This window comes from Cherax quadricarinatus, chromosome 79 (assembly GCF_038502225.1).
Source record: "Cherax quadricarinatus isolate ZL_2023a chromosome 79, ASM3850222v1, whole genome shotgun sequence".
NCBI lineage: Eukaryota > Metazoa > Arthropoda > Malacostraca > Decapoda > Parastacidae > Cherax > Cherax quadricarinatus.
This window is the reverse complement of record NC_091370.1, coordinates 21,403,377-21,425,245: the sequence shown is the minus strand read 5'-3', so window position 1 is coordinate 21,425,245 and position 21,869 is coordinate 21,403,377. Positions and strand designations below refer to the sequence as shown.

Sequence of the window (21,869 nt, the reverse complement as noted above, 5' to 3'; positions counted from 1 at the left end):
AGTTTACATCAATGGGGAGAAATCAGTTTGGGGGTGCATCACGAGTGGTGTTGCACAGGGGTCAGTGCTGGGTCCTTTGTTGTTCACAAATTATATAAACGACATTGATGAGCGACATTAAGTTTGCTGATGACGCCAAAACAGGTCACCTAATTCATTCTAATGAGAATATTAGAGTACTCCAGGATGATTTAAACAGACTAATGCAGTGGTCGGAGAAGTGGCAGCTGCAGTTTAATATAGACAAATGCAAAGTTTTAAACATTGGACAAGAAAATAACCATGCCACATATAAAGTAAATAATTAAGATCTTAATATTACTGATTGCGAAAAAGATCTGGGAGTTCTGGTTAGCAATAATCTACAACCATGACAACAGTGCATAAGTGCTTGCAATAAAGCGAACTGAATTCTTGGCTTCATTTCAAGGAGCATAAATAATAGGAGTCCTCAGGCTGTTCTTCAACTCTGTACATCTTTGGTTAGACCTCATTAAGATTATGCTGCTCAGTTCTGGTCACTTTATTACAGAATGGATGTAAATGTACAGGAAAATAAACAAAGGAGGATGACAAAGCTGATTCCATGTATCAGAAATCTTCCCTATAAGGATAGATTGAGGGCCCTGAATCTGCACTCTCTAGAAAGGCATAGAATTAGGGAGGATATGATTCAGGTGTATAAATGGAAAACAGGAATAAATAAAAGGAATGTAAATAGCGTGCTAAAAATATCTAGCATACACAGGACTCGCAGCAATGATTTTAAGATGGAAAAAAAATCAGATTCAGGAAGGATATAGGAAAGTACTGGCTTGGTAATAGAGTTGTGGATGAGTGGAACAAACTCCCGAGTACCGTCATAGAAGCTAAGACGTTTTGTAGTTTTAAAAATAGGTTGGATAAATACATGAGTGGGTGTGGGTGGGTGTGAGTTGGACCTGACTAGCTTGTGCTAATAGGTCTGATGATGTCCTCCTTCCTTAAGTGGATATGACCTGTAGTGACTAGGTGGGATATTGGTTTAATCCAAGTCAAATTGGTTAAGACCAAGTCAACCAGGTCTTAAATGATATAAATTGGGAAGATATCCTAAGTAACATGGATCCAAACCTCTGTATAGAACACATTAACTCTGTGGCACTCGAGGTATGTTCAAGGCAGATTCCTTTAAGGTAAAGAAAGGAAAAATGTAAACTAGAAAGAGAAAGGCGCTCCCTATACAGGCGAAGACAAAGAATAACAGAGCAGCTAAAAGAGGCCAATATGTCTGTAACAAGAAGGGAGGCATTGATAAAAGAAATAGCAAACACCGAACTTCAGCTATAGGAATCTTACAGGAGTCGAGGAACGTGGGAAGTACTAAGAGCCATATATGTACTTGAAAGAATCCCAAAATATTTCTTTTATGCCAAAAGTAAGTCGACAACAACATCCTGTATTGGGCCCCAACTTAGACGAGATGGTTTCTACACAGGTGACAACACGGAAATGAGTGAGCTACTCAAATTGATTTGCTAAAACACGAAAGGAAAATGTTATTTACTGACGTTAGTAAAACGAAACAAAAGTTCTTCAGTATGGTAACATTCGAGTTGCAAGATCATTTATTTAATTGCATATAAGAACATAAAACAATAAGAGAGAAGGTACACTGTAGCAGGCCTACTGGCCCATGTGAAGCAGGTCCACGTAACCTCCAAATTAACCTGGAGTATACGTAGAAAAAGTTTCGGGGGTCAACGTCCCCGAGGCCCGGTCTGTGACCAGGCCTCGCGGTGGATCAGGGCCTGATCAATCAAGCTGTTACTGTTGGCCATACGCAGCCCGACGTATGAACCACAACCCGGCTGGTCAGGTACTGACTTTAGGTGCCTCTCCAGCGCCTTCTTGAAGACAGCCAGGCGTCTATTGGTAATTCCCTTTATGTATTCTGGGAGGCAGTTGAGCAGTCTTGGACCCCTGACACTTATTGTGTTGTCTCTTATCGTGCTGGTGGCGCCCCTGCTTTTCATTGTGGGGATGTTGCATCGTCTGTTGAATCTTTTGCTGTCATAGGGAGTGATTTCCGTGTGCAAGTTTTGTATTAATCCTTCTCAGATTTTCCAAGTGTATATAATCATATATCTCTCCCGCCTGCATTCCAGGGAGTACAGGTTTAGGAACTTCAAGCGTTCCCAGTAATTGAAGTGTTTTATCTCCGTTATGCGCGCCGTGAAGGTTCTCTGTACATTTTCTAGGTCAGCAATGTCACCTGCCTTGGAAGGTGCCGTTAGTGTGCAGCAATATTCCAGCCTAGATAGAACAAGCGACCTGGGCTTGGCCTCCCTAGTTTTGAAGGTTCTCATTATCCATCCTGTCATTTTTCTAGCAGATGCGATTGATACAATGTTATGGTCCTTGAAGGTGAGATCCTCTGACATGATCACTCTCAGGTCTTCGACGTTAGTTTTTTGCTCTATAGTGTGGTGAGAATTTGTTTTATACTCAAATGTAGTTTTAATTTCCTCACGGTTTCCATATCAGAATTATTGACTTTCAAATTGTTTTCCGCGGCCCGTTTAAAGATTTGGTTGATGTCCGCCTGGAATCTTGCAGTGTCTACAATTTAGGACACTGTCATGCAGATTAGTGTGTCATTTGCAAAGGAAGATACGGTGCTCTGGCTTACATCCCGTCTATGCCAGATACGAGGTTAGTTGACGAGTTTGGGAGGGTGAGTAAAGGTAGAAAGTTGAAAGTTAACATAGATAAGCGAAAGGTGATGATGGTGTCTGGAGAGTTTACCTGGAGAGAGTTCCGGGGGTCAACGCCCCCGCGGCCCGGTCTGTGACCAGGCCTCCTGGTGGATCAGAGCCTGATCAACCAGGCTGTTGCTGCTGGTTGCACGCAAACCAACGTACGAGCCACAGCCCGGCTGGTCAGGAACCGACTTTAGGTGCTTGTTCAGTGCCAGCTTGAAGACTGCCAGGGGTCTGTTGGTAATCCCCCTTATGTGTGCTGGGAGGCAGTTGAACAGTCTCGGGCCCCTGACACTTATTGTATGGTCTCTTAACGTGCTAGTGACACCCCTGCTTTTCATTGGGGGGATGTTGCATCGTCTGCCAAGTCTTTTGCTTTCGTAGGGAGTGATTTTCGTGTGCAAGTTCGGTACTAGTCCCTCTAGGATTTTCCAGGTGTATATAATCATGTATCTCTCCCGCCTGCGTTCCAGGGAATACAGGTTTAGGAACCTCAAGCGCTCCCAGTAATTGAGGTGTTTTATCTCCGTTATGCGCGCCGTGAAAGTTCTCTGTACATTTTCTAGGTCAGCAATTTCACCTGCCTTGAAAGGTGCTGTTAGTGTGCAGCAATATTCCAGCCTAGATAGAACAAGTGACCTGAAGAGTGTCATCATGGGCTTGGCATCCCTAGTTTTGAAGGTTCTCATTATTCATCAAATGATTTAAAGAAAAATTGGATATCACATTGGAGAGAGGGAATATGGAAGAAGTGAATGTTTTCAGATATTTGGGAGCTGAAGTGTCAGCAGATGGGTTGATGAAGGATGAGGTTAACCCTAGAACTGTTGAAGGAAAAAAGATGAGTGGTGCGTTGAGGTATCTGTGGAGACAAAAAACGTTATCTATGGAGGCAAAGAAGGGAATGTATGAAAGTATAGTAGTACCAACACACTTATATGGGTGTGAAGCTTGGGTTGTAAATGCTGCAGCGAGGAGACGGTTGGAGGCAGTGGAGATGTCCTGTCTAAAGGCAATGTGTGGTGTAAATATTATTCAGAAAATTCGGAGTGTGGAAATTAGGAGAAGGTGTGGAGTTAATAAAAGTATTAGTCAGAGGGCTAATGAGGGTTTGTTGAGGTAGTTTGGTCATTTAGAGATAATGGATCAAAGTAGAATGAAAGAGAGAGAGAGAGAGAGAGAGAGAGAGAGAGAGAGAGAGAGAGAGAGAGAGATGAGTTTCCATAAATCCTTACACAGAAGGTCGAGGATTCTGAAGTATAGCAGAGTTAGAATGTCTTACTTGAGCCTTTGGGATTTTATGCAAGAGAGTCTTTAGGTAGAGTAAAAAGTTTTATTATCTAAGCAAGAGGATACTGAAAAAATTTTTTTAATCTTATTTGCACGGTAGATTTTACCCTTTTAAGGTTTGTGACATAACTCAGATTTAAGTTTTTCTGCAGCACCTGCACAGGGCCAGTAAACCTTGCCTTTAGTGTGAGACCAGGTACAGGCTCCTGGAACAACACTTTCTCTTCCTTATTAAACAAACAGGTTTTTTGTCAAAAGCTTGTTTCATGTTTCCCTAACATACTAGATAAAGTCAGGGAGATAAGTTTTGTATGGATTTTTAACCCCGGAGGGTTAGCCACCTAGGATAACCAAAGAAAGTCAGTGTGTCATCGAGGACTGTCTGTCTTATTTTCATTAAGTTCCCTCAACCTTGTCCTCCGGGATACGACCCACACCACTCGACTAACTCCCAGGTATCATCTTGCTTACTAGGTGAACGGGACAGCAGGTGTAAAGAAACACGCCCAGTTTTTCCACCTGGCCGGGATCGAACCACGGACACTCAGTGAGTGAGCCGAAAGCGTTGCCTGCCAGGTCACGGTACTCCCTCTCGTAAAAGGTAGTAGGCGCCTGCACCTCGAAATGTGGTCACGTGTACTGCAGAATCAGTCTTATTCACATGTTACTGCTACTAGTAAATGAGGCCATTCATTCCTCTACTTTGCTCTTGGTAGTGGTGATATTTAGCAGGGAAGCAATATTGCCACTAAGTTGCTGAGAACGAGACTTACCGCTTGTGGACGACTATCTTCAGATACACAAATAACCCGCACATAAAAGAGAGAAGCTTACGACGACGTTTCGGTCCGACTTGGACCATTTACAAAGTCACACTAACCAGAGGTATGTATGTATAATGTTCGCCAAGACCATAGTCCTGGCACGGGTCCCAATCTTGCGATGACGCGTCTACTAACCAAAGGTACGAACGAACGAACGAAAGTTCAGGTAAGATCCCAAATGGGATGAGCGGGGAAGACGGGACAGACGAAGAATAGTGCTGGTGAGGAGTGTTCTTAGTCGTAGAAATAGAGCCAGAGCTTAACCCAGCAGCGAAGGCGATCGTGGGACAGATATTGAGGAGAGAAATTCAGGCTCTTCTGTTGGGACTCCGGTGGGGTGAGCGGGAAGAAAGGGACATGCAACGTTTAGCGCTAGAGAGGAGTGTAGAACTGAGCCATGTCTTAACCCAAAGGGTAAGGCGAATGTGGGTCAGAGAATGGTACCTGTCATTGAAGGTACCTCTCGGAGAATCCAAGGTTATTTGTAAATAAGGTTAGGAGCAGGATCATGCAAGGAGTAGAAAAGGTTGTGTTGGTTTGAGGGTCTGCGAATGTCTTCGTCAAGGAGAGAGGTCCAGTAGTCATGTCGTGTCTCAAGTTTGTCAATCTGTCTGTCACTGAGCGTCTTCCAGTACAGATTCAGCGCAGGGATGTCTAACTGGGCATGTAGAGACTCACATGTGGCGAAGTCCTCCCATCTGACATCAAGCACCCAGCGCAGCGCCTTGTTCTGGACACGCTGCAGTTTAAGTAAGTTTGTTTTTGCTGCAAGAGAGAAGGCTAGAGGAGAGTAAGTTATCAGAGAACGTATTAGGGATTTGTAGAAGTGTCGTTTGGTGCGTTGAGAGGCATGTTTCAGCTTGTAGAGGCCCACAAGGGCCTTACTAGCTATTGCATGTCTTGAGTGAATGTGTCCATGTAAGCGTAGAAGGTAGTCAAGATTAACGCCAAGGACAGTGACAGATTGTGTGATGGGGATGTAAGTGCGGGTGTCAGCTGTTCTGAGCTCGACAGGTAATGGAGGATCACGTTTTCTATAGTTAAAATATGTAATGCTGGATTAAGCTGCATTGGTTTTGATCCTCCATTTTTGTTCCCAGATGGCTATCCTGTCGACCTCATTTTGTGTTTTGTGTGTGAGTGTATCTATATTGGCATGAGTGATAAGTTGTGTAATGTCGTCTGCATAGGCTAGTGTGATGGAGTTTTGGTATACAGGTGTTGGAATGTCGTTAGTGTATAAAATGTAGAGGGTAGGGGAGAGGACAGATCCCTGGAGAACTCCAGCATTTAGTGTGAAGTAGTCAGAGTAACAGCCCTGGAATTTGATTCTCATGGTACGGCCGTCTAGGAAGTTGCAGAGGAGTTTACGAGTAGTGAGTGGCAGGTTGAAGTTAGTGCAGAGTTTGTATTTGAGCCCTAGGTGCCAGAGTGTCAAAAGCTTTTTCAACGTCTTTTGCAACCAGGGCTGTCCTGTTTCTTTGTTCTGTGTTTATGTGGATGTAGTTGAGAATGATGTTAATGGCATCTTGTGTGGATCTGTGTGTTCTGAAGCCAATCTGACTATCAGAAAGTAGAGAGTTGTGTTCCAGGTATTTGCGAAGGCGATGGTTGATGAGTTTTTCAAAGAGTTTTCCTAAAGTTTCGAGGAGGCTGATAGGGTGATAGTTTCTAGGATCAGAGTGGTCTTTTTTGGGTTTAGGAAGGAGGATAGCAGTAGCAGCTTTGAAGAGGGAAGTGAAGTATCCAGAGGCCAGGGAGGCATTGAGGAGGTTTGTGTAGGCAGTAATGATAGAGTCAGGAAGGTGTTTTAGGATAATATGGTTTAGGCCAGAGGCGCCAGGAGCCTTGGGAGGAAGGTGTCTGAGGAGAGTTTTAATGTCTGTGTTGGTGAAAGGAGTGTCGAGTTCTTGGGAGGAGGTAAGAGAGTCTAGATGAATGTGGCTATCTGGTGTTGTATCTTGTGTGTGTGCAGTGTTCCAATGTTCTATGTTCTGAATGTGCTGAATAACGTTAGGGTGAGGTCGGTGAGGGTGGAAGATGTTCTCCCAGATGTGTTTGAAGATGTTGGTAGCAGCCTGCGGGTCTGAGATGTGTGTGTTGTTGTGGGTGATGTGTTTGAATTTGTTGGTGGGAGTAGTGCCTCTTATTTTTTTGATAAAGTTCCAGAAGGCTTTAGTGTTTTTAATACGCTGTTTGTCAGCTTGTTGTATGAGTTGTGACCAGTGATTGTTGTGGTCTTGGTCTAGACTGTGAAGAATGTTGTTTCTAAGGTAAATGAGATCTAATCGAACTTAATTAAATCTGTGTGTGTTGTAGAGGAAGCGGTTTTGGTAGCAGATAATTAGTCTTCTTGTTCTGAGTGACGGTTTGAAGGAATAACGAGTGGTTTGAGTTTTCTTTGGTATTGCGATGTTGGCTGCTTGTGTAATGGTGTCCTGGATGAGACCAAGTTGAGTATCGATGTCAGAGATAGGTTAGTTGTTATAGTCGTAGGTGAGGTTAATATTGTCTATGTGTTGTTTGAAAGCATCCCAGTCAGCGTTCTTGTAGGAGAATGAAGGTGTGGTTGGAATGAGGATAGGGTTGGAGGAGATATGCAAGATGACTGGGATGTGATCAGAGCCAGGTGAGATGTAGTGTTGAAATAGAGAACTGGCTCGGTTTGCCAGAATGATGTCTGGTTTGCCTTGGCCCGTGTGATTGAAGAAGGTATTGAACTCTGGGCCGAGATGAATTAGGTGTTTATGGTTAGTGAAGTTGAGTAATTGGTGACCAAGTTGGTTGTTACTGGTGTGATGAAAGGCGGTGTGTTTGGCATTCATGTCAGCTAGTAGGTATGTTGGTGTGTTGGTGTAGTTGAAGACTAAGGGAAGGTCGTGTATGTTGAGAATAGTGTTTGGGCGAGCATAGGTGGTGAAAAAGATAAAGGGGCCAAGGTGGGTGTGTATTCTGACTGCAAGACAGTGTTGGTGAATAAAAGGGATTGGGAGAGATTCGTGTTTTACGTTGGATTTGACAAGGATGGCAACCCCATCGTGGGGATCATAGGGGGACTGTAGTGCAGTGTAACCATAATGGCGGATACGTTGAGGGGCTTTGAGGCAGGTACTGTTTAGCTAAACAATATCTGGCCTCTCTGCTTCAAGGAGCTCGGCCAGTAGGTGTCTAATTGTAAAGTACGTTGAACTGAATCACTTTAAACATGATTTAATGGTTTCGTCATAGCAAAGTTAATGTAGGGGGAGGAGTTTGGATTAAAACCCGTGATAGTGGTGCCATCAGTGGATGCGAGTTTGTAGGTGCTACGGACCCGTTTCCTGGAGGGGGAGGAAGAGATGGATCTGTTTTTATGTTCTTTTGTATGTCTGTCAGAAGTTGGGGCAGGTTTAGGTTTGAGTGGATTTTGTCTGGAGGAGGTGGAGTTGGACCTGGATGAAGTTTTGGTTGTGGTGGAGGAGTGGGCAAAGGAAGATGCAGAGGAAGTGGAAGCTTTGGTAGGGGATGAGGAAGTAGAAGCTATGTTACTGGGTGAGGAAGTGGAAGCTTTGGTTGGGGATGAGGAAGTGGGTAAGGAGGTCGGGGGAGGGGTGGTCGTAGCAGCAGCAGTAGGGGTGTTGGTGGGAGGGGTGGAAGTAGTGAAGAGGGGTAGGGGGGGAGGAGAGCTTGTGGGTGTAGGAAGTGGGGGGGTGGGAGAGAGGGAGGAGGAAGATGTTGTAGGGGGCTTAGAAGAGAAGCAGGAAGGAGGGATAATTAAAGAGGGAAAATTGTTAGCAGACAAGAGTAGGTTAAGGACATGTGAGTAGTCTGATTGGTAGGGTTGAGAGATTACCATTACAGAGTGGGCAGCAGTGGCGAGTTGGCAGTTAGTTTTGTAGTCTAGTGTGGGTGTAGGTGTAGAAGGAGAGGTGACTGTAGTCTGTGTGTTGGTGTTTGAAGTGTGTAGAGTAGGAGGGGTAGACCAAGTGCGTGGGGTAACCCAGGCATTGGGGGTAGGGGTGGAAGGTATTGTAGGAGGGGGAGGTGCAGGGAAGGGGTTGGGGAGGGAGGGAGGTTGGCTTTCTCTGAGGGTGGAGAGAATGTCTTTTCTAGTAGGGCAGGAATTTGCAACTGCAGTGTGTGACCCACCGCAGTTAGAACATTTAAGGGGGAGGTTGCAAGTGTTCCAGAAGTGGCCAGTTGCTGAACATCTGGAGCAGGTTTGTGTGGAAGTGCATGAGATTTTGTCGTGGCCGAATTTGTAGCACTTCAGACATTGTGTGAGGGGGTGAAAGTTTGGAGTGAAGAGGGTGTTTGGAGGAATGCGGATGGTCTTGGCAAGGATTCCTTGATTGAAGAGTGTAGAGGCGTCAGAAGGAGTTGAACAGCGTATTTTGAGGATGGTAGAGTTTGCAGGTCTATAAATATCGTCAACAGAGACTTTGTTCTTAGTACTAATGTCTTTGATTAAGTCTTCTTTGTCTGTGTCATAGGCAGTCAGGAGAGAATAGTCCACGTGTTTTGCGATCACTGTGCATTTTGCGCGGTGCTCAGGAGTCCAAATAATAGTGAAGCCTGCATTGAGAAGTTTTGGTCTGGTCTCGGTTGAGGTGTAAGTTTCGTAAGAATGTCTGTCAAGTAGTAGTTTGAATCCTGAGTTGGTTTTAAAGACTTTATGCTGAGGAGCGCCAGTGATCTGGTACAGTAAATTTCCAGGACAGATAGTGGTATGATCAGATTTAGAGCATTTGAGGTTAAGCGAGAAAGAATTGGGCTTGGAAGAGGTGGGGGCTGGGTAGGCCTTAGAAGCAGGAGTAGACAGAGTAGAGGAAGGTATTGGCAGTACAGGAGTGATAAGGGAAAAGGAGGTGGAAGGCATTGCAGGCATCGTAAATTAGATGTGGGGGCCAATCCTGTGAGAAAAATTGGCTAGGCAAGTACGTGTGAAGTAGACACACGTACTTGCCTGGCTATAACTTTAAAGTTTCTTGTGGAGTCCGTCTCTGGAGGCACAGGAAATTGAGGAGGTGAGCTGTAGCTTGATGGAGCACTGTATGCTCTGAACGGTGAGGAGAGGCAACACTGGCTGTAAGGCGTGCAGACCACACGTACAGGCTGAGGCGTGGAGACTTCAGACAGCAACAGGAGTGCAGAGGGAAGCTTCCTACCCTTGGGTAGGCAGCCACCGACGCACCAATCCTGATGGTGAAGACGAAGGTCCAGTAACCACCACTCGGTGAAGAGAACAACTCTGGCTGTGAGCGATGAGGAGAGCCAACACTAGCTGAATGGCGAGCAGATTTCACATACAGGCTGAGGCGTGGAGACTTCAGACAACGGCAAGGAGAGGCAACACTGGCTGTATAGCGTGTAGACCACACGTACAGTCTGGAGCGTGGAAGCTACAGATAGCAACAGGAGTGCAGAGGGAGGCTTCCTGCCCTTGGGTAGGCAACCACCGACGCACCAATCCTGAAGGTGAAGACGAAGGTTTAGTAACCACCACTCTGAGGATAGTCACACTCAACACGAGGTAATTAGAGAGGCGAGATCGTTCGTCGATGGAGCTGTGTGTCCAATGAATGAGTTGGTGTGTGTAACCAGAGGTACGAACGAACGAACGAAAGTTCAGGTAAGATCCCAAATGGGATGAGCGGGGAAGACGCGACAGACGAAGAACAGTGCTGGAGAGGAGTGTTCTTAGTCGTAGAAATAGAGCCAGGGCTTAACCCAGCAGCGAGGCGATCGTGGGACAGATGTTGAGAAGAGAAATTCAGGCTCTTCTGTTGGGACTCCGGTGGGGTGAGCGGGAAGGGACATGCGACGTTTAGAGCTAGAGAGGAGTGTAGAACTGAGCCATGTCTTAACCCAAAAGGTAAGGCGAACGTGGATCAGAGAATGGTACCTGTCATAAAAGGTACCTCTCGGAGAATCCAAGGTTATTTGTAAATAGGGTTAGGAGCAGGATCATGCAAGGAGTAGAAAAGGTTGTGTTGGTTTGTGGGTCTGCGAATGTCTTCGTCAAGGAGAGAGGTCCAGTAGTCATGTCGTGTCACGAGTTTGTCAATCTGTCTGTCACTGAGCGTCTTCCAGTACAGATTCAGCGCAGTGATGTCTAATTGGGCATGGAGAGACTCGCTTGTGGCGAAGTCCTCCCATCTGACATCAAGCACCCAGCGCAGAACCTTGTTCTGGACACGCTGCAGTTTAAGTAAGTTTGTTTTTGCTGCAAGAGAGAGAGCTAGAGGAGAGTAAGTTATCAGAGGACGTATAAGGGATTTGTAGAGGTGTAGTTTGGTGCGTTGGGAGGCATGTTTCAGCTTGTAGAGGCCCGCAAGGGCCTTACTAGCTATTGCATGCCTTGAGTGAATGTGTCCGTGTAAGCGTAGAAGGTAGTCAAGATTAACGCCAAGGACAGTGACAGATTGTGTCATGGGGATGTAAGTGCGGGTGTCAGCTGTTCTGAGCTCGACAGGTAATGGAGGATCACGTTTTCTGTAGTTAAAATAAGTAATGCTGAATTTAGCTGCATTGGTTTTGATCCTCCATTTTTGTTCCCAGATGGTTATCCTGTCGACCTCATTTTGTGTTTTGTGTGTGAGTGTATCTATATTGGCATGGGTGATAAGTTGTGTAATGTCGTCTGCATAGGCTAGTGTGATGGAGTTTTGGTATACAGGTGTTGGAATGTCGTTAGTGTATAAAATGTAGAGGGTAGGGGAGAGGACAGATCCCTGGGGTACTCCAGCATTTAGTGTGAAGTAGTCACAGTAACAGCCTTGGAATTTGATTCTCATGGTACGGCCGTCTAGGAAGTTGCAGAGGAGTTTACGAGTAGTGAGAGGCAGGTTAAAGTTAGTGCAGAGTTTGTACTTGAGCCCTTGGTGCCAGACAGTGTCAAAAGCTTTTTCAACGTCTTTTGCAACCAGGGCTGTCCTGTTTCTTTGTTCTGTGTTTATGTGGATGTAGTTGAGAATGATGTTAATGGCATCTTGTGTGGATCTGTGTGTTCTGAAGCCAAACTGACCATCAGAAAGTAGAGAGTTGTGTTCCAGGTATCTGCAAAGGCGATGGTTGATGAGTTTTTCAAAAAGTTTACCTAAAGTTTCGAGGAGGCTGATAGGGCGATAATTTCTAGGATCAGAGTGGTCTTTTTTGGGTTTAGGAAGGAGGATAGCAGTAGCAGCTTTGAAGAGGGAAGTGAAGTATCCAGAGGCAAGGGAGGCATTGAGGAGGTTTGTGTAGGCAGTAATGATAGAGTCAGGAAGGCGTTTTAGGATAATATGGTTTAGGCCAGAGGCGCCAGGAGCCTTGGGAGGAAGGTGTCTGAGGAGAGTTTTAATGTCTGTGTTGGTGAAAGGAGTGTCGAGTTCTTGGGAGGAGGTAAGAGAGTCTAGATGAATGTGGCTATCTGGTGTTGTATCTTGTGTGTGTGCAGTGTTCCAATGTTCTATGTTCTGAATGTGCTGAATAACGTTAGGGTGAGGTCGGTGAGGGTGGAAGATGTTCTCCCAGATGTGTTTGAAGATGTTGGTAGCAGCCTGCGGGTCTGAGATGTGTGTGTTGTTGTGGGTGATGTGTTTGAATTTGTTGGTGGGAGTAGTGCCTCTTATTTTTTTGATAAAGTTCCAGAAGGCTTTAGTGTTTTTAATACGCTGTTTGTCAGCTTGTTGTATGAGTTGTGACCAGTGATTGTTGTGGTCTTGGTCTCGACTGTGTAGAATGTTGTTTCTGTGTAGATCTCATGTTGAGACACTTTGCTAAGGAAACGTTTCGCCAACAGTGAGTCCATCTAAGGAGAGGAGGAGAATGAGGTAATCAGTCCCTCAACCTGGAGTCGATGTGTTCAGTCCATGGACTGATGAAGCCACTGTGTGGCGAAACGTTTCCTGAATAAAGATTTCCATATGATGCATAAGTGTCTCAATCTTCAACTTGTCGGTTTTTCAAACCATTCATCACGTAAGTGAGATCTAATCGAACTTGATTAAATCTGTGTGTGTTGTAGAGGAAGCGGTTGTGGTAGCAGATAATTAGTCTTCTTGTTCTGAGTGACGGTTTGAAGGAATAACGAGTGGTGTGAGTTTTCTTTGGTATTGCGATGTTGGCTGCTTGTGTAATGGTGTCCTGGATGAGATCAAGTTGAGTATCGATGTCAGAGATAGGTTTGTTGTTGTAGTCATAGGTGAGGTTAATATTGTCTATGTGTTGTTTGAAAGCATCCCAGTCAGCGTTCTTGTAGGAGAATGAAGGTGTGGTTGGAATGAGGATAGGGTTGGAGGAGATGTGTAAGATGACTGGGATGTGATCAGAGCCTGTAATAGGGCCAGGTGAGATGTAATGTTGAAATAGAGAGCTGGCTCAGTTTGCCAGAATGATGTCTGGTTTGCCTTGGCCCGTGTGATTGAAGAAGGTATTGAAGTCTGGGCCGAGATGAATTAGGTGTTTATGGTTAGTGAAGTTGAGTAATTGGTGACCAAGTTGGTTGTTACTGGTGTGATGAAAGGCGGTGTGTTTGGCATTCATGTCAGCTAGTAGGTATGTTGGTGTGTTGGTGTAGTTGAAGACTAAGGGAAGGTCGTGTATGTTGAGAATAGTGTTTGGGCGAGCATAGGTGGTGAAAAAGATAAAGGGCCCAAGGTGGGTGTGTATTCTGACTGCAAGACAGTGTTGGTGAATAAAAGGGATTGGGAGAGATTCGTGTTTTATGTTGGATTTGACAAGGATGGCAACCCCATCGTGGGGATCATAGGGGGACTGTAGTGCAGTGTAACCATAATGGCGGATACGTTGAGGGGCTTTGAGGCAGGTACTGTTTAGCAAAACAATATCTGGTCTCTCTGCTTCAAGGAGCTCGGCCAGTAGGTGTCTAATAGTAAAGTAAGAACGTACGTTGAACTGAATCACTTTAAACATGATTTAATGGTTTCATCATAGCAAAGTTAATGTCGGAGGAGTTTGGATTAAAACCCGTTATAGTGGTGCCATCAGTGGATGCGAGTTTGTAGGTGCTACGGACCCGTTTCCTGGAGGGGGAGGAAGAGATGGATCTGTTTTTATGTTCTTTTGTATGTCTGTCAGAAGTTGGGGCAGGTTTAGGTTTGAGTGGATTTTGTCTGGAGGAGGTGGAGTTGGACCTGGATGAAGTTTTGGTTGTGGTGGAGGAGTGGGCAAAGGTAGATGCAGAGAAAGTGGAAGCTTTGGTAGGGGATGAGGAAGTGGAAGCTATGGTACTGGGTATGGAAGCAGAAGCTTTGGTTGGGGATGAGGAAGTGGGTAAGGAGGTCGGGGGAGGGGGTGGTCGTAGCAGCAGCAGTAGGGGAGTTGGTGGGAGGGGTGGAAGTAGTGAAGACGGGTAGGGGGGGAGGAGAGCTGGTGGGTGTAGGAAGTGGGGGGGTGGGAGAGAGGGAGGAGGTAGAGGTTATAGGAGGCTTAGAAGAGAAGCAGGAAGGAGGGATAATTAAAGAGGGAAGATTGTTAGCGGACAAGATTAGGTTAAGGACATGTGAGTAGTCTGATTGGTAGGCTTGAGAGATTACCATCGCAGAGTGGGCAGCAGTGGCGAGTTGGCAGTTAGTTTTGTAGTCTAGTGTGGGTGTAGGTGTAGAAGGAGAGGTGATTGTAGTCTGTGTGTTGGTGTTTGAAGTGTGTAGAGTAGGAGGGGTAGACCAAGTGCGTGGGGTAACCCAGGCATTGGGGGTAGGGGTGGAAGGTATTGTAGGAGGGGGAGGTGCAGGGAAGGGGTTGGGGAGGGAGGGAGGTTGGCTTTCTCTGAGGGTGGAGAGAATGTCTTTTCTAGTAGGGCAGGAATTTGCAACTGCAGTGTGTGACCCACCGCAGTTAGGACATTTTAGGGGGAGGTTGCAAGTGTTCCAGAAGTGGCCAGTTGCTGAACATCTGGAGCAGGTTTGTGTGGAAGTGCATGAGACTTTGTCGTGGCCGAATTTGTAGCATTTCAGACATTGTGTGATGGGGTGAAAGTTTGGAGTGAAGAGGGAGTTTGCAGGAATGCGGATGGTCTTGGCAAGGATTCCTTGATTGGAGAGTGTAGAGGCGTCAGAAGGAGTTGAACAGCGTATTTTGAGAATGGTAGAGTTTTCAGGTCTATAAATATCGTCAACAGAGACTTTGTTCTTAGTACTAATGTCTTTGATTAAGTCTTCTTTGTCTGTGTCATAGGCAGTCAGGAGAGAATAGTCTATGTGTTTTGCGATCACTGTGCATTTTGCGCGGTGCTCAGGAGTCCAAATAATAGTGAAGCCTGCTTTGAGAAGTTTTTGTCTGGTCTCGGTTGAGGTGTACGTTTCGTAAGAATGTCTGTCAAGAAGTAGTGTGAATCCAGAGTTGGTTTTAAAGACTTTATACTGAGGAGCGCCAGTGATCTGGTACAATAAATTTCCAGGACAGATAGTGGCATGATCAGATTTAGAGTATTTGAGGTTAAGCGAGAAAGAATTGGGCTTGGAAGAGGTGGGGGCAGGGTAGGCCTTAGAAGCAGGAGTAGACAGAGTAGAGGCAGGTGTTGGCAGTAGAGGGGTGGTAAGGGGAAAGGAGGTGGAAGGCATTGCAGACATCGTAAATTAGATGTGGGGGCCAATCCTGTGAGAAAAATTGGCTAGGCAAGTACGTGTGAAGTAGACACACGTACTTGCCTGGTTATAACTTTAAGGTTTCTTGTGGAGTCCGTCTCTGGAGGCACAGGACACTGAGGAGGTGAGCTGTAGCTTGATGGATCACTGTGTGCCCTGAACTGTCTGTAAGGCGTGCAGACCACATGTACAGGCTGAGGCGTGGAGACTTCAGACAGCAACAGGAGTGCAGAGGGAAGCTTCCTGCCCTTGGGTAGGCAGCCACCGACGCACCAATCCTGATGGTGAAGACGAAGGTCCAGTAACCACCACTCGGTGAAGAGAACAACTCTGGCTGTGAGCGATGAGGAGAGCCAACACTAGCTGAATGGTGAGCAAACTTCACATACAGGCTGAGGCGTGGAGACTTCAGACAACGGCAAGGAGAGGCAACACTGGCTGTATAGCGTGTAGACTACACGTACAGTCTGGAGCGTGGAGGCTACAGATAGCAACAGGAGTGCAGAGGGAGGCTTCCTGCCCTTGGGTAGGCAACCACCGACGCACCAATCCTGAAGGTGAAGACGAAGGTTTAGTAACCACCACTCTGAGGATAGTCACACTCAACACGGGGTAATTAGAGAGGCGAGATCGTTCGTCGATGGAGCTGTGTGTCCAATGAATGATGAACCAGAGGTGGAGCTGGACGGCTATATATAGGCAGGAAGAGGTGGTGGTAGTAGTAGTAGTAGTGGTACAAGAATGGTGTATAATACAGACAAGATGAAATTAAGACATATGCGCAACACCCGGGCATCCCTATCGTAGACGTTTCGCCATCCAGCCAGCCACTGGATGGCGAAACTTCCACAACAAAGACAACCAGACGCCGCACATGTGTCTTAATTTCATCAGTAGTACTAGTAGTAGTAGTAGTAGTAGTAGTAGTAGTAGTAGTAGTAGTAGTAGTAGTAGTAGTAGTAGTAGTAGTAGTAGTAGAAGAGGTAGTGGCAGTGGTAGAAGTGGGGAATAAGAAGGACTGGCCAGTCAAATACAAAGGAAGGGGAGCACTGTAAGAGAGCTAGGTGCCCACAGAGAGAGAGCAAGCGCACAGAGGTGCGTGAAGGGGGAAGTGGTGAAATAAATGAAGAAGGAACAGAAACACGAGACAGAAGAGAGAACGACAACCCAGAGGAGAAAAGGAAAGAGGAAAGGGGAAGAGGGAGAAGAAGAAAAAGAAAAAGAAAAAATGAGGAGTCAGGTTAAGTCAGGGTGTTCTGAAGTTTGGAGCATTTTACAATGTAGTGGGAGAGGAAGGCATCTACAGAGACGAAGCCAGGGCTAAGATTCATACAAGGAAAGTTGTGTATTAGAGAGGATTCAACAAGACGGCGACTGTTCGAGTTGGAAGTAGGGAAGACAATTTTAGCAGAAGACCAGTCAATAGGATGGCTATGATCTCTGACGTGACAGAAAAGAGCATTGTTAGTGTCGGCCCGGTGGCCTGGTGGTTAAAGCTCCCGCTTCACACACGGAGGGCCCGGGTTCGATTCCCGGCGGGTGGAAACATTTCGACACGTTTCCTTACACCTGTTGTCCTGTTCACCTAGCAGCAAATAGGTACCTGGGTGTTAGTCGACTGGTGTGGGTCGCATCCTGGGGGACAAGATTAAGGACCCCAATGGAAATAAGTTAGACAGTCCTCGATGACGCACTGACTTTCTTGGGTTATCCTGGGTGGCTAACCCTCCGGGGTTAAAAATCCGAACGAAATCTTATCTTATCCCACTACATTGTAAAATGCTCCAAACTTCAGAACACCCGTGACTTAACCTGACTCCTCATTTTTTTCTTTTTCTTTTTCTTCTTCTCCCTCTTCCCCTTTCCTCTTTCCTTTTCTCCTCTGGGTTGTCTTTCTCTCTTCTGTCTCGTGTTTCTGTTCCTTCTTCATTTATTTCACCACTTCCCCTTTCACGCACCTCTGTGCGCTTGCTCTCCCTCTGTGGGCACCTAGCTCTCTTGCAGTGCTCCCCTTCCTTTGTATTTGACTGGCCCGTCCTTCTTATTCCCCACTTCTACCACTACCACTACCTCTTCTACTACTACTACTGATGAAATTAAGACACATGTGCGGCGTCTGGTTGTCTTTGTTGTGGACGTTTCGCCATCCAGTGGCTGGCTGGATGGCGAAACGTCTACGATAGGGATGCCCGGGTGTTGCGCATGTCTTAATTTCATCTTGTCGGTATTATACACCATTCTTGTACCACTACTACTACTACTACCACCACCTCTTCCTGCCTATATATAGCCGTCCTGCTCCACCTCTGGTTAGTGTGACTTTGTAAATGGTCCAAGTCGGACCGAAACGTCGTCGTAAGCTTCTCTCTTTTATGTGCGGGTTATTTGTGTATCGTTCCAGTCACGGTATTGTGCCTTTTTAGTTATTAACTATCTTCAGAGTCTGAGACAGTCTGGTGTTAAGGTGTGTCGTGACACACTCCCGGCTTTTGTCCTCTGACCACCAACAGATGTCTTTCCCTTGATGGCTTATTTCTGTACAATGTTGGTGGGAAGAAACTTTAATGGACCTCTCAGAGTGTCTGCTATTTAACGGCTTCTATGGAAGGTGAGAGTTAATGGTCTTCTAAGAAGATCCTCACCTCCTAATAAATAGGCTCGACAAAATTGTAGACGAGAAAAAGCTGCAACAACTCGCTAAATTTAGAGACGACTGCTGCCTTATACCACTTGGAATAAGTCTTGGTCTAGAGCCTAACAAAGTCTACACAAGACTACCCACGTTGACGCCTGTTCAACTTAAACTCTCGTCAGTATTTATCAGGTATACAGTTATATGCGCCTAGCACAGCAGCCATCACACCGTTGTAATTAGAGAAGCCTTCATCATGTAAACCAGAAGTGAATTTGTTTCTTACCATACAACGCCGTGTGAACGTAAGAACATAAGAAAGAAGGAACACTGCAAGAGGCCTACTGACCCACGTGGAGCAGGTCCATGTCCCCCCCCCCCCGGATTAGCCCAATGACCCACCCAGTCTGGTCACCTTCACTCAAGGAAGGAGCACGGCACCAGACCCAGCAGCACAAGCTAGTCAGGTCCAACCCACACCCATCCACACCCACCTATTTTTAAAACTACACAACGTTTTAGCCTGAATAACTGTAGTCGGGAGTTTGTTCCACTCATCCACAACTCTATTACCAAACCAGTGCTTTCCTATATCCTTCCTGAATCTGAATTTTTCCAACTTGAAACCATTGCTGCGAGTCCTGTCTTGGCGGGAAATTTTCAGCACGCTATTTACAGCCCCTTTATTTATTCCTGTTTTCCATTTATACACCTCGATCATATCCCCCCTAATTCTACACCTCTCGAGAGAGTGCAGATTCAGGGCCCTCAGTCTATCCTCATAGGGAAGATTTCTGATGCATGGGATCATCTTTGTCATCCTCCTCTTTACGTTTTCCAGACCATTTATATCCATTCTGTAATACGGTGACCAGAACTGAGCAGCATAGTCTAAATGAGGCCTAACCAAGGATATATAGAGTTGAAGAACAACCTGAGAACTTCTTTTATTTATACTTCTAGATATGAAGCCAAGAATTCTGTTAGCTTTATTGCGAACACTAATGCACTGTTGTCTTGGTTTTAGATTACTGCTAACCAGAACTCCTAAATCCTTTTCGCAATCAGTAGTATTAAGATATACATTATTTAGTTTATATGTTGCATGGTTATTTAACTGTCCAACATTTAGAACTTTGCATTTGTCTATATTAAACTGCATCTGCCACTTGTCCGACCATTGCATCAGTCTATTCAAATCATCCATTAGTGCTCTAGTGTCCTCATTAGAATGAATTGGACGGCCTATTTTGGTGTCATCAGCAAATTTGCTTATGTCGCTATTTATTCCCTCATCTATATCGTTTATGTAAATTGTGAACAACAAGGGGCCCAACACTGACCCCTGTGGAACACCGCTTGTGACGTGCCCCCATTCTGATTTCTCCCCATTTATGCAAACTCTCTGCTGCCTATTTGTCAACCATGCCTCTACCCAGGAAAATATTTCTCCTCCTATTCCGTGTGCCTTAAGTTTCCTCAATAGCCTCTGGTGTGGAACTCTATCGAAAGCCTTACTGAAGTCCACATACACAATATCATATTCATTACCATGATCTACCTCCTCAAACACCTTAGTGAAAAAAGTTAGTAAATTCATAAGACATGAACGCCCCTTTGTAAAACCGTGTTGAGATTCATTAATCAATCTGTGCCTGTCAAGATGGCTACGAATTGTTTCGGCAATTATTGATTGCATAAATTTTCCCACTATGGAGGCAAGGCTTATTGATCCATAGGTATTACATGTGCTTCCCAAGTGCTTGAATGGCTATTGCAGAGCTCGAGCCTGGTTTTTCAACGTTCTGGAAAACTGTTTAGGTTCTGACTCAGAAAACCGAGGTACCGAGGACACCGACTTCTGAATATAAAAAGTATTATTACGAGAACATCGCTGTTGTCTCCTCTAATTCTCTCTACCATGATCAACCTTTGCAAAGGCACACTCTACCATAGTTTCCTCAGGCGTAATTTTGGCCAATTCAAGAACCAACAAAAGAGACTGACCAGGAGATGAACCAGTTCCACCCTTTGTTTCTGAGACTGGAGGGGAGGGGGAGGGATGTCAGGCAGGATTTCAGAAATATGGTCTGTACCACTAGGAGCCAGGAACTGAGCGGGAAGCGGAGACTAGCACGAGCTTCTGGAGTAGTCAAGACATTTATTACACTCATTCTGTACATAGAATATAAATGATGCAATTCCCACTTTAGATACTGTGCTCTATAATACTCTTAAGAAAGAGCACCATTCGGTAATTTACCGTGATGAAATATACTAAAAAGTACTTAAGTAACATAGGTGTGTGTGCTCGGTAAGTGCTCAGAATTGGTTTAGAATGAGAGTGACAAAAACATGTCTCTGGATAAGCTAACTTCTGAAGCATAGAGGTAATAAAAACAACTTGCTAGAACACAGGACTACCAACTCGACGAACAGCAATAATGCTTGAAGCAACCGTGAACACCACAGTGTAAGGCAAGGAACAAGATCAGAAAAGATCCTAACTGGGGACCATCAGGAAGTCCTCTACAAAAGGCAAAAAACTCCCTTATTACTGAAACTCAGTTCAGCAATTCCTAATCCCAGACTTCGACAGTGTGTAGATGCAGGAACAGTGTAGATCAAGCGTTGAACTCGGGACCAGAGAAATAGAGTGTGTCAGGAAGCATCCTCTGAAATGTAAAATATCACTAAATCTAAATAAAACTCTGTGAGCAAAATTTCAGAGTTACGAGATGTCACCAACGGAAACATTCACTACCAAGACAGTCTAAATAGCACGTGTTGAGAGCAGTGTTATCCCAGACAGAGCTGAGAGTAGGTGTTTCCTCTGCAAGGAACTGTAAAAGAGAGGCAGGTTCCCCCTCCGGATGCAATGTCAGGTGACTCATGTTAGCTTAACACTCTTGCCAACAATGAAACAAGCGAGCAAGTAGTTTTCAGCGTTGGCAGCCAGTCATTCAGCGAGGACAGTGACAGCTGTAGTTGTTATATCCTACCTGCAGACATAAGCTAAATATGGCAAATAATAATATAAAGCAAGAAATCTCTTTTTTTGTTGTTTTTTTTTTAGCTAATAACAAAAACATCAGCAATATATTATTATATTAAAGAAAATAGATGTACATACTATGGAGTCCTTTTCTGAGGACGCTATACATGCCAGTGGGTGTGTGATGAACACTGAATCAATGTAACTTACTCGGCTCACGCCATAACCTAAAACAATGTTATCACGGAAAATAATGTTAAAATATAGAAAACGCTGTTATAAACAGCAGCATCGGGGCCTAGTTCCTAGGCCTTTTGTGTATCCACATGCTCTCGCGCTACCGTCCACAGGATGGATATGGGGTGCACAATAAACTAGCCACTTCGGTGGCAAAATCTAAATCTAATCTAATCTTATCCAGTAATATCATTAATATCAACAATATGTGGCCCGGTGGTCTCATGTGGCCCGGTGGCCTGGTGGCTAAAGCTCCCGCTTCACACACGGAGGGCCCGGGTTCGATTCCCGGCGGGTGGAAATTCCGACACGTTTCCTTACACCTATTGTCCTGTTCACCTAGCAGCAAATAGGTACCTGGGTGTTAGTCGACTGGTGTGGGTCGCATCCTGGGGGACAAGATTAAGGACCCCAATGGAAATAAGTTAGACAGTCCTCGATGACGCACTGACTTTCTTGGGTTATCCTGGGTGGCTAACCCTCCAGGGTTAAAAATCCGAACAAAAATCTAATACTAAACACTCACAGAGAATGGACAAGTTGTAGGAGGCTGTCAGAAGTGGTGGTTGTCTCAGCAGCACC

At 45.3% G+C, this 21,869-nt stretch overlaps 1 protein-coding gene across 1 annotated transcript in view; it reads right to left on the bottom strand.

Annotated features, from left to right (window-relative positions):
- Positions 1-21,869, bottom strand: part of LOC128702729 (uncharacterized) — a gene marked incomplete at its 3' end in the record, with an annotated part of 219,647 nt that extends 197,778 nt beyond the window's left edge. Inside the window, 1 exon segment of the mRNA XM_070102049.1 lies at positions 21,814-21,869.